Genomic DNA, 13,806 nt, shown 5'->3' on the forward strand with positions numbered 1-13,806 from the left:
TTGTGATGATATGAGATGATGCAGTGCCTATGTGATGGGATGAATTCAGGTGAATGACGTAGGGATTGTGACATAGCGTTAGGCTACTAGTGACCATCTGACGATACGTCAGAAGGGGGATCATTGAGCCATGGTGATGTTGATGGTTAGCTGTCAGGAGCAGATGATGTCAATGGTTGGGGTTCCAATAAAGGGATGATTCACGTCCGTCCCAGGAGGGACAGAATGGGCGCAGCACAGTATTTCATCACGTTACTCAGGATGGTGCACAATTTAAAACTTATGAGTTGTTTATTTCTTGAATTTTCCATTTAATATTTTTGGACCACAGTTGACCATGGGTAACTCAAACTCTGGAAAGTGAAACTACAGATAAGGGCAGCTACTGTACAATACAGAAATGTATCAAAGCAACATGCTGTACACCTTAAACTTATACAATGTTACATGTCAAATTTATTCAATTAAATAAATAAAGACGCTTATGAAAGAGGTAAAAAAAAATTAGCAAATCAAATCCAGTATTTATCCCAGGTATGCAAAGCTAGTTCAGCATTTGAAAATCAATTAATGAAGTCAAGTCATTATGCTGTACACATTAAATTTATACAGTGCTGTATATCAATTATATCTTAATAAAACAAAAAAAACAAAGAAAATCAACATAATACATCACATCAATAGACTAAAGAAGAAAAATTACATGATCTTATCAACAGATGCAGAAAAAACATTTGACAAAATCCAACACCCATTCATAATAAAAACTCTCAGTAAACTAGGAATAAAAGGGAACTTCAACTTGATAAAGAATAACTACAAAAAACCTACAGTAAATGTACTTAAATGGTAAGAAACTGAAGTTTTCCCACTAAGCCCAAGTACAAGACAAAGACGTCCCCTCACCACGCCTTTCGACATGGTACTGGAAGTTCCAGTTAATGCAATCAAGCAAGAAAAGGAAGAAGTAAAACACTCTTTGTTCACAGATGATATGATTTTCTATGAAGAAAATCCAAAAGAACTGACCACAAAACTCCTAGAATTAGTGCGCGATTATAGCAAGTTTGCAGGATGCAATGTTAATACACAAAAGTCAATCACTTTTCTATTACCAGCAATGAACAAGTGAAATTTGAAATTAAAAACGTAACACCGTTTACATTAGCACCCCTCAAAATGAAATACTTAGGTATAAATCTGACAAAATATGTACAAGATCTATATGATAAAACTACCAAACTAATGAACAAAATCAAAGCAGAACTAAATAAATGGAGAGATATTCCATTTTCACAGATAGAAGACTCAATATTGTCAAGATGTCAGTTGTTCCTGAATTGATCTGCACACTCAATGCAAAGCCAATCGAAACCCCAGCAAGGGCCCGGCAGAGCGTGTAGAATGTCCCAGCTACAGCATGAGTATCCCCAGCTGCCAAACGTAATGTTCTACAGACAGCGATCACGTTAAGTTGACCGATAGTGATTTTTAAATCTTTATTCATGCTAGTTTTTTTTGTTTTGGTGTTTTATTTCTGTCCTTTATTTTTGGCCAATTCTTTTGTTTGTTTTTTAAAGATTTTATTTTGTTCCTTTTTCTCCCCAAAGCCCCCTGGTATATAGTTGTATATTCTTCGTTGTGGGTCCTTCTAGTTGTGGTATGTGGGACGCTGCCTCAGCGTGGTCTGATGAGCAGTGCCATGTCCGCGCCCAGGATTCGAACCAACGAAACACTGGGCCGCCTGCAGCGGAGCGCGCGAACTTAACCACTCGGTCACGGCGCCAGCCCCTTGGTCAATTCTATCAATTACTGAATTATGTGTGGTAAAACCTCCAACTGTAATTATGGATGTGCCCATTTCTCTGTCAATGTTTGCTTCATGTATTTTGAAGCTCTCTTATTAGGTACACACACATTTAGAGTTGCTATGTTTTGATGAATTGATTCTTTTATCAATATGAAACGTCCTTTGTTACTTTCTCTGCTATTAATGTAACCACACTACTTTTCTTAAGCTTATTATTTACATGATACATCTTTTTCTCTTCCTTTACTTTTAACCCATCTGTATCTTTAAAGCATGACTCTCGTGTAAAGCGTCTACTTGGATCTTGCTTTTTATCTACTCCAACAATCTCTTTTAATTGGAGTGTTTATCCCATTGATGTTCAGTATAATTATTGATATATTTTCATTTAACTTTCTATTTTGCTATTTATTTTTTGTTCCATCTCTGTGACTTTCTTATTCTTTTTCTGCCTTCATTTGGATTTATTATTTTTCAGCATTCAATCTCCTCTTTCAGATTTTTGGGTATGCCTCTGTTTTCAGTGGTTACTCCTAGGATTTACAATACATCCTCCTTACTTTGAACCAATCTATCTTGATTTATTATACCACTTCTTCTGTAATGTAAGAATCTTACAACAGTATGATTCCATTTACCCCTCCTTCAATCCTCTGTACTATTGTATACTTTACTTTTACATTTTATAAACCCAACAAAACATTTTTTGCTTTAAACAGTCAATTGTTTTGAAAAAATTAAGATTTTAAAACGTCTTTCATATTTACCTACTTTTACCATTTCCAACAGGCTTCATTCCTTCCAGATTTGCACTTTCTCAAAGACTGACAAATGTCAGCAGGTCATAATTTTTATATGGTACTTATTCTAATATTTTAAATTTCTTAGTAAAAAATGGACAATTAATTTAGACTCACAGTGGTAGCATAAGAAGGATAATTAGGAATGAAAACAATAGAATGAACTGGCTTGGACAAAGTAAGTGCCAGTGCATAATGCAAAATCTTTTATAAGAACCTTAATAGAAAAAATTTACAGAACTTGTAAGTCGTACTCTTAGTGTCCATTGCTTGAGAAAACACACACACAAGGATGTAAAGACCCCTCGCACTAGTGAAGGTACTCCAGAGGTACAACCTGGAGTGGAGTTACCCTGAAAATGCATTTAAAAATATGTGTGCATTTTGGCTTGTCACACTGGGGAGGCAGGAATCTGCCAGTAATTCATTTCCTGGGGTACAAGGTATAGCACTCAGATCCAAAGCTGAATTGTCCTGCCCCAAAATGCTCTTAGCACCCAAACGAGAGATACTGAAAGGATCTGGCTGTACTTTGGGGCACTACTTATTTTGGCTTGTTTTGAGAGAAGAATAAGAAACACTCATGTCTAAGCTTAATTCAACAAAATTCTTGATATTCCCCCCCCATTTCTAATCCAGTTGTCCTCCATCACAGCAAATGACACCATCATCTACACAATTGTTCCAATTAAAAATTTCTTCCCTTCTCTCCCCTCTGATACAATCAATCATTAAATTCTTTGACCCCACCTTTAAAATATATCCCTAATTTGCCCCCCTCTCTTCTTCTACCATTGTCACGCCAGTTCAAACCAGCATCACCTCTGCCCTAGATAGCAACCTCCCAACTGCCTGGGACCCATTCTCCACACAGCAGCCAGTCATCTTTCAGAAGAAAAACTCAGATAATTTTGCTTCCTTTTTTTAAAATCTCCAAAAGCATCCCATTGAACTTAGAAATTCAGCCTCCTTGTGCTGGCTCACAGAATTAAGTGTGATGTGGCTCCTGCCTGCCCCTCTGATCTCATCTCGTGCCACTCTCCCCTCGCCACTGTGCTGGCATCTCACTGCCTTCCCTTTTGTTCCTCAGCCTTGCCAAATTCGCTTATGCCTCAGGGACTTTGCACTACTGTTCTCCCTGAATGAAATGTTCTCCTCTACTAGATCTTTCTGTGGCTGGCTCTTTTTCTTTTGGAGCTCTAGCCCTGCCGAGCTAATTCAGAATCTCTGGAAGTAGGAGTAGGTGGTTACATTATAAATAACTTAAAAACTCTGATACTCTAAAGTTTGTAAATCAGTGAGCTAAACTTTCTTTTCCTCATGTCTGTGAGCAATTTACATATTTGTTTTAAAACCTGGAAATAAAATGCATCTGAGTATCCAATTCAATAATTTTTCTTGTTTCCCTTAGAAAAACTCAGTGCATGCAGCAGTTAGATAAGGCCACTTTACTGCAACAGACACCCAACAACAAAGATGAGGCTTAAAGAGAAGAAGTGTAACGTTGTGTGATTACGTTCTGTGGAGAGTTCCCATCAGCAGCCAGCCCTGTTCCGCGAAGTCATTCAAGGATTCATAGTTTTTCATCCTGGTGATCTGCCGTCCTAGGGCATTATCACCATCTGCTGAGTTGAAGTTGGGTTGATATGAGTTCTAGTTGACAGGAAGAGAAAAGATAATGTAGAAAAGTCATGCTGTTTAAGGCATTGATCCAGAACTAAGACACATCAAATCTGCTTATTCTCTTGGTAAGAAGTTAGTCATATGGCCACACCTAACTACAGGCAGGAACCAAGTAACGTCCCCAGACAGGTAACCATATGCCAGCTACAACTAAATGTGGAAGTAGCAAAGAACAGATTGTGATGGACTCTATCGCAATGTATGTGGAGGTTTTATTTAACACTTCAAAACAAGTTACTCAGTAACATCTGTCCCACCAGAGAATGATCCAACAGACTGGAGATTGTTGCTTATATCTCACCTGAAGACATTATAGAATCAGAGATTGTTGACATAGAAGGAACCCTCATTTGACAGATGTAAAAGCAGACGCAGCTAAAACAGACTTGCCCTCAAGGTCACAATGACCTACCGGTAGTGGAACCAAGGCCATATCTATTTATGTGATACTTGCCAGGATGCAACCATTGAAAGACAACCACATTCTCAATTCCAACAGTTGCCAACTTTGCTAAGCTAATGTCAAGACATACACATTCAATAACTGACTCTTCATACAACCACTCTAAGCTGCTTATGGGACGTAGGTGAAATCATTCCATGATGCCTGTATTCCAGATAGCCAAAGCAGTTTGTCCTCATTATATTGAATCCATAAAAATCTTAATGAGACAAAGTAAAATCCATCCATTCCTTTCCAATAATCTTGCTTTAGAAGAAAAACAGAGAGGATTTAATAATTCAAACATTGAAGATGATATACAAAATGCAATATGAAATAGTTATTCTGCAGAGTTCTAGTCCTTTTAATGTTTTTAAGACTTCTCGTTAATGAGTTAATTGTAAGATAGAAATCAGGTTCTACAAACTGGAAGAGTGTAACAATGTTTGAAGTCTGTGGAATTAAGCCCAGGTTCAGAAACTTGGCTGTCCCACTTATTAGCTAGTTTTAAGTTACTTAAACTCCTGCCTCCTTTTTCTCATTGTAAAATGGGGGAAATAATAACTAGCCTCATAGTATTTTGAAGATTGAACAATATGGTGTCAATGAAGTGCTCAGCACAATACAGAGCATGGTAAGTATTCAATAAATGGAGGAAAAGCACAAAAGAGGAAAGTCACTTCATACCAATTCTTTTTTATGAAACAATAATTACCAACATCATTCATTCTTCAAGCATTTAATGACTCCAGATTTTAAGAGTCTGGGAAATCAAAAATAACCACAACCTCTGAGCAACTTACCATCGTGGGAACACTTCAGGCACCAATGTCTGACCCTGTAGCAGGAGAAGTTTGGGGCTACCCGACATCTCTGAGATGTTAGATCTCCTCAGAATTACTGAGTGGGGTAGCTGCAGACCAGACTCTTCATAGTAGAACTTTATGAACAAAAAGTCATTTTGATCAGGGTTACTTTACAAGTGACAGTCTAAATCCACCTGCTTACCATCTGTAGGGAGGAATGGGAAGAATCTAACCATTCTAAAGCAAATTTAGAATGAGGCCAATCTACAGTCATTCTCATTTTGTAGTCATGTTCTATAAAGTTGCTGCAAATACCAAACCATTGCTCCTAGGGAAAAACAGGGTGAGGTTGCTGCAAGACTCTGGTCCCATCTTCATCAACCCACCAACATACAACCTTGTTCTATGTGTGTTTCTCTTTAAAGACACTCTATTGAACATCTACTGTTGATTCATTAACAGTGAACTCACAGCCAACAGAATTAAAACTCATGCCTGAGCGAAGCTTGTCTAATGCCTGTATATTCTCTATACAGCACATCATAGCCTTCTTGTGTTTAGGAACACTAGACGGCACTTCAGCATTACACTTGGTAGCCATTGTAAACAGCAAAATCACCAAGAAAAAGGATAGAAATGTGGCACTAAATACATCATGAAAAGGACACGTGTACAGTATAAGAGCTGAAATATGAAGGCAGAGCATCGCCTTGTTCGACCTGTGCTAGGAATGCGCATGACACTCAACTCAAAATTGTTGCCACTGCACACGGCCGGGAATGACTGCTTAGGTACTACAAGTATTGATTTTGGGATTACAAGTAGAATTCAGCGAGTAGGCAAATTTGCAAATACAGAGTCAACAAACAATGAGAATCAATTATATATATTTTCCTTAATAGAGTAATCAATACCTTTCTCAAATCTAAAGTCAACTATCTTTTTTTTTACTGAGTTGATAGGTTACAATCTTGTGAAATTTCAATTGTACATTAATATTTGTCAGTCATGTTGTAGGTGCACCACTTCACCCTTTGTGCCCACCCCCCACCCCACCTTTCCCCTGGTATCCACTAAACTGTTCTTAGTCCATAATTTTAAATTCCTCATATGAGTGGAGTCATACACAGATTATCTTTCTCTCGCTGGCTTATTTCACTTAGCATAATTCTCTCAAGGTCCATCCATGTTATTGCAAATGGAATTATTTTGTTCTGTTTTGCAGCTGAGTAGTATTCCATTGTATATATGTACCACATCTTCTTTATCCATTCGTCTGTTGCTGGGCACTTAGGTTGCTTCCACGTCTTGGCTATTGTAAACAGTGCTGCAATAAACATTGGGGTGCACAGGACTTTTGGGATTGCTGATAAAGTCAACTATCTTTCATTGCTAGAATTTTTGTCTACCAAGAGAACTGAGGAAATAGAAGTTTCTTGAATTTCTTCTTTCAAAGATTTTGTCTATATTTACTATGTGTGAAACACTATAATATGTGCTGAGGATTCAGACTCAAGATCTGGTCCAGGCATGGTCTTTGTTATCAGTGTTGCCTTATGGTCTAATGGGAGATACACAAGTATTATCATGGTGTATTATGGTAAGTGCTATAAAAAAAGAATGAATAGAGAGAAAGAGCACAGGAGCACAGAGAAAACCATCTAAGTCAGACCGAGGCATCAGAGAAAGCTGCCCAGAGTGGTGACACTCAAGCTGAGGTTTTGTTGCTGTTGTTTTAAAAATAAATGTGAATCACTTAAAGGAAAGGGTATGGAAAGTGGGAACTCTAGACTGAGGAAAGAACATGAAAAGCCTCTGAGGGGCAAAAACTCAACTACACAAGGGGCGCGCATGAGCTGGGAGGCAGCAGAAACAAGATGATGCAGAGGGTGTTGGACGTTAAGTTAAACGGTAAGAACTCTATCTTCTTTACTCTGGGACAACTCACCAGCAAATCTCTTCTCTCCTACAGCACGAACTTGTCTGTCTATGGGATCTATCTCATCAGCATACAACCATACTGTTATTTCTCCCATCTTTACGAAATCTTTTCTTGCCTACTCCTCCCCTTCCAGCTACCACACTGTTTCTTTGCTCCCCTTTGCAGCAAAACTACTTGAGAGTTGTCTGTACTCACTAAGCCAATTCTTCTGCAATCCTCTCTTGAACCCACTCCAGTCAGGCTTTCCCCTTCCATTACTCCACTGACACTACTCATCAAGGTCAACAATGACTCCCATGTTGCTAAATTCAATATTCATTGGCAGTTCTTACATTTCTTGAGCTATCTGCAGCCTTTGACGTGGTTTATCACTCCCTCTTCCTTGGAACAATCTCTTCACTTGGCTCCTACAACACTTTGCTGGGTTTTCTCCCACCTCACTGGTTGGTCCAGCTCAGTTTTCTTTGCTGTTTCCTCCATACCAGCCTGATCTCTTAATAATGGAGTGCTTCAGGGTTCAGTCCTTGAACTTATTCTCTTTTCTGTCCATATTCACTCTTGGTGATCTCCTCCTAGGAGTTTTAATTACCATTAATAATCTGATGACTGCTAAATGTGTATCTCCCAACATTTACCTCTCCCTTTATCACCTGATTCATATATCTAAATACCTAGTCAAAATTTCAATCGATCATATAGGCATCCTGAACTGAGCTCCTGATCTTTTCCTCCAAAACCTGTTTCTCTCATATCTTCTAAATCTTGGTTAGTAGCAATTCCACTCCTCTAGTTTCTCAGGCCAAAAACTTTGGAATCATCTTTGAATTCTTTCCTGCTACCCTATGAAACCACCACCCCTCCTCTCACTTATATCTCATTCCTCAGAAACTCTAGTTAGATCTACTTTTAAAATATATCCAGAGTTAAACTACTTTCTGTCAACTCTACTGTTATCACCCTGGTCTAACTCACCATCATCTCTCATCAGGATAATTGCATTAACTTCTTAGTTGACAGATTAGTTATCTACTGCTGTGTAACAAATTATCCCAAAACTTAGCATCTTAAAACAACAGACACCATCCCATTTCCTGTGGATCCAGAATCCAAGTGCAGATTACCTGGGTACCTCACATTCAAGGTCCCGCACAAGGCCTCAGTCAAGATGTCAGTCAGAACTGCAGTCTCAACTGAAAGAGCATCAGCTTTCAAGCTTACTGATGTGGTTGTTGGCAGGATTCAGTTCCTCACTGACTGTTAGCTGGTGGTCACCTTCAGTTTTCTTGCCACATGGGCCTCTCTTAAAGGCAACTCACAAACTGGTAGCTGGCTTCCAACAGTGAGCAAGTGAGGGAGCAAGAGAGAGCATGCAAAATGGAAGCTCCTGTCTCTTTATAACCTAATCTCAAAAATGACATCCCATCACGTTTTCCATATTCTATTCACTGGAAGAAAGTCACTAGGTCCAGCCCATATTCAAGCAGAAGGGATTACACATGGATGTGAATCTCATGGGGAAGGGATCACTGGGGCTATTTTAGAGGCTTCCTACCACAACTGGTCTCCTGCTTACCTTACCCCTCCCACCACACACACACACACTCTTTTCTCAACACACCAATAGAGCAACTTTGTTAAAATTCAGGTAAGACCTGTAATTCCTCTGCTCAAACTCTCCAATGACCTCCCACTTCACTGTAAAAGCCACAGCACTAATAATGACCCACATGGCCACACACAATATGCTGCCTATTATATATATATGTATATTTTGTGTGTGAGGAAGATTGGCCCTGAGCTAACATCTGAGCCAATTGTCCTCTATTTTGTATGTGGGTCACCACCACAGCATGGCTTACTGAGCAGTGTGTAAGTCTGCGCCCAGGATCCAAACCCGCAAACCCCAGGCCGCTGAAGCAGAGTGCACAAACTTAACCACTGCACCACCGGGCTGGTCCCTGCTACCTGATGGCATCATCTCCTACAATTCTCCTTACTCTCTCCTCTCCAGCCTACTAGCTTCCCTGATGTTCCTCAAACAAGCTGCCAACTCAGAGCCTTTATAGTGGCTATTGGCTCTGCCTGCAAGCTTTCCTCAGGTAGAAGTGTGGCCTATTGCCTTGTTTCTTTAGGTATTGATCCACCTATCTCAGCGAGGCCCTCCCTAATCACCTATTTAAAATTGCACATTGCCCTATTCTTTTCCCTGCTTTTCCCCCTCCATAACACCTCTCACTATATATTGCAGTGTATATGTTACTTATTTTATTACATCTCCCCACATTAGAATGTATGCTCTATGAGGGCAATTTTTTTCATGATTTGTTCACTGCTGTATTCTCAGGATAATGCCTGACATATTAAGGGATTAGATACATTTATTTGAATGAATGAGTGAATAAATAAATTCTGAAAGCTCTGGGGAGTCACCAAAGGATCTTCAGCCTTTTAGATAAGTCACCCTGATAACAATGAGAGCAAGTGATTGGAAGAAAATTAGACTAAAGGCAGAGAGAACATATAAGGAACCACAGCAGGCACTTAGGCAATACATGATAAAAACTTAAGTGAAGGTAGTGACACTGAAATCAAGAACATCATATGGACACATGAAATAGTGAGACAAAATTTATGAGTGCTCCCCAAACAGATCTACAAATTCAAAAAGATCTTCAAAATCACAGTTGGATTTTTTTTTAAAGTAGTTTTCACTGGGAAAGATTCACCCTGAGCTAACATCTGATGCCAATCTTTCCCTCTTCTTTTCCCCTCCTCCCCATGGCCCCAGTACACGGCTGTATATTCCAGTTGTAGGTCCCTCTAGTTGTGCTATGTGAGCTGCCACCACAGCAGCAGCTCAGCACACAGATGAGTGGGTGGTCCTGCACCTGGGAACCGAACCCAGGCCACCAAAGCAGAGTGCGTCAAACTTTAACCACTGGGCCATCAGGGTTGGCTCCTCAGCTGGACTTTTTTTGCAGAAATTGACAAGCTGATCTTAATATTCATATGGAAATACAAGGGACCCAGAATAGCCAAAACAATTTTGAAAAAGAACAAGTTGGAAAACTCATACTTCCTGCTTTAAAAACTTAACTACAAAGTTACAGTAATCAAGACTATATGGTTCTGGCACAATGAAGGACATACAGATTGACGGGAACTGAGAATTCAGAAATAAAGCCATACATTTAGGGCAACTGAATTTCAGCAAGGGTACCAAGACCATTCAATGGTGAAAGAAAAGTCTTTTCAACAAATGGTATGGGGACAACTGCATAGTCACAGGCAAAAGAATTTACACCCCTACCTCACACAGTATACAAAAATTAACTCAAAACAGGTCAAGGACATAAAGGTAGGAGCTAAAACTATAAAACTCTTAGAAGAAAAATAAGTGTAAATTTTCTGACATTGGATTAGGCAATGGTTTCGTAAATTTGATACCTAAAATGTGAGCAACCAAAGAAAAACATAAATTAGACTTCATCAAAATTAAACTTTTGTGCCAGAAGACACTACTGAGAAAGTGAAAAGACAATTCACAGAATAGTAGAAAATATTTGTAAATCATGTATCTGATAAACATCTAGTATCTAGAATATATAAACAACTCTTACAAGTCATTAATAAAAAGACAAATCATTCAGTATAAAAATGGGCACATGGGCCAGCCCAGTGGCATAGTAGTTAAGTTCACACACTCCACTTCAGCAGCCCAGGTTCACAGGTTTGGATCCCAGGTGAGGACCTACACACCACTCATCAAGCCATGCTGTGGTGGCATCCCACATACAAAAAACAGAGGAAGACTGGTATAGATGTTAGCTCAGCAACAATCTTCCTTAAGCAAAAGAGGAAGATAGGCAACAGATGCTAGCTCAGGGCCAATCTTCCACACCCTCCACCCCCCAAAAAAGGGCACACAACCTACTAAAACTGAATAATGAAAATAGAAAATAGAAAAGAAAAACTGAACAGACCAATAACTAGTAAGGAAATTAATCTGCAATCAAAAACCTCCCAGCAAAGAAAAGCCCAGGACCAGAGGGCTTCACGGGAGAATTCTACCACACATTGAAAGAATTAACACCAATCCTCCTCAACCTCTTCCAAAAAACTGAAGGAAAGGGAATGCTTCCAAACTCATTCTGTGAGGCCAGCATTACCCTGATACCTAAGCCAAACAAAGAAACGATACAAGAAAACTATAGACCAATATCTCTGATGAATATTTATGCAAAAATCCTCAACAAAATACTAGCAAACCAAATTCAACAGCACATTAAGAAATTATACACCATGACCAAGTGGGAGTTATTCCTGGAATGCAAAGATGGTTCAACACGTGAAAATCAATCATTCTAAGATGCCACATTAACAGAATGATCATGAACAACATGATCATCCTAATTAATGCAGAAGAGCATTTGACAAGACTCAATACCCTTTCCTCATTAAAAAAAATTTAACAAATCAAACAACCCGATCAAAAAATGGGCAGGGGACATGAACAGACATTTCTCCAAAGAAGATATAAGGATGGCCAATAGACACATGAAAAGATGCTCATCATCACTAATCATCAGGGAAATGCAAATCAAAACTACACTAAGATATCACCTTACACCCGTTAGATTGGCAAAAATATCCAAAATCAAGAGTGACAAATGTTGGAGAGGTTGTGGAGAAAAAGGAACCCTCATACACTGTTGGTGGGAATGCAAACTGGTGCAGCCACTATGGAAAACAGTATGGATATTTCTCAAAAAGTTAAAAATAGAAATACCTTATGACCCAGCCATCCCACTACTGGGTATCTGTCCTAAGAACCTGAAATCAGCAATTCCAAGAGTCCCATGCACCCCTATGTTCATCGCAGCATTATTTACAATAGCGAAGATGTGGAACCAACCTAAGTGCCCAGCAACTGATGATTGGATAAAGAAGATATGGTATATATACACAATGGAATACTACTCAGCCATAAAAAAGGACAAAATCGTCCCATTCGCAACAACATGGATGGACCTTAAGGGTATTATGTTAAGCGAAATAAGCCAGACAGAGAAAGACGAACTCTGTATGACTCCACTCATAGGTGCAAGTTAACATATACACAAGGAGAACTGATGGGTGGTTACCAGGGGAAACGGGGGGGGGGGGGGGATGGTGGGAGGGCACAAAGGGTGAAGTGGCGTACCCACAACATGACTAAAAATAATGTACAACTGAAATTTCACAAGGTTGTAAACTATCATAATCTTAATAAAAAAAATTAGACTAAAAATAGAGAGAAACTACCTCAACATAATACAGACCATATATGAGAAGCCCACAGCTAACATTATATTCAATGGTGAAAGATGCAAAGCTTTTCTTCTAAGATTAGCAACAAGAAAAGGATGCCCACTCCTGTGACTTCTGTTCAACATGGTACTGGAAGTCCTAACCAGAGCAATTAGGCAATAAAAAGAAATAAAAGGCATCTAAATTGGAAAGGAAGAAGTAAAATTATGTTTGCAGATGACAATAATCTTTTATGTAGAAAACCCTAAAGATTCCACACACCAAAAAAAACCTGTTTTTATACAAAGTAAATATTAACAGACCTAAAGGGAAAAACAGACAGCAGTACAATAATAGTAGGGGACTTCAATACCCACTTTCATTAATGGATAAATCATCCAGACAGAAAATCAATAAGGAAAGATTGGACTTAAGGATATGTTAGACCAGACGGTTAATATCTAGAATATCAAACGAACCTCCTACAACAACAAAAAAATAAATAACTTGATTCAAAATGAGCAAAAGACTTGAATAGATGTTTCTTCCAAAGATGTGTAAATGGCCAACAAGCATATGAAAGGATGCTCAGTATCACTAATCATCAGAGAAATACAAATCAAAACCACGAGCTATTACTTGATACCCATTAAGATGGCCAGTTATTCAGAAACAAACAAACAAACAAACAAAACCCAGAATATAAATGTTGGTGAGGATGTGGAGAAATTGGAACCCTTGTACACTGTTAGTAGGATTGTAAAATGGAGTAACTGCTATGGAAAACAGTACGGATGTTCCCTAAAAAATTAAAAATAGAACCACCACATGATCCAGGAATCCCACTTATGGCTATGTACCCAAAAGAAGTGAAAGCAGAGTCTCAGAGAGATATTTGCACACTTATGTTGATAGCAGCACTATTCACAACAGCCAAATGTCCACCAACAGATATATGGATAAACAAAATACCGTATGTACACACAATGGGATATTATTCAGCCTTAAAAAGGAAGGAATTCCTGTCACATGCT

The sequence above is a fragment of the Equus przewalskii genome, chromosome 18 (genome assembly GCF_037783145.1).
Source record: "Equus przewalskii isolate Varuska chromosome 18, EquPr2, whole genome shotgun sequence".
NCBI classification, from domain to species: domain Eukaryota; kingdom Metazoa; phylum Chordata; class Mammalia; order Perissodactyla; family Equidae; genus Equus; species Equus przewalskii.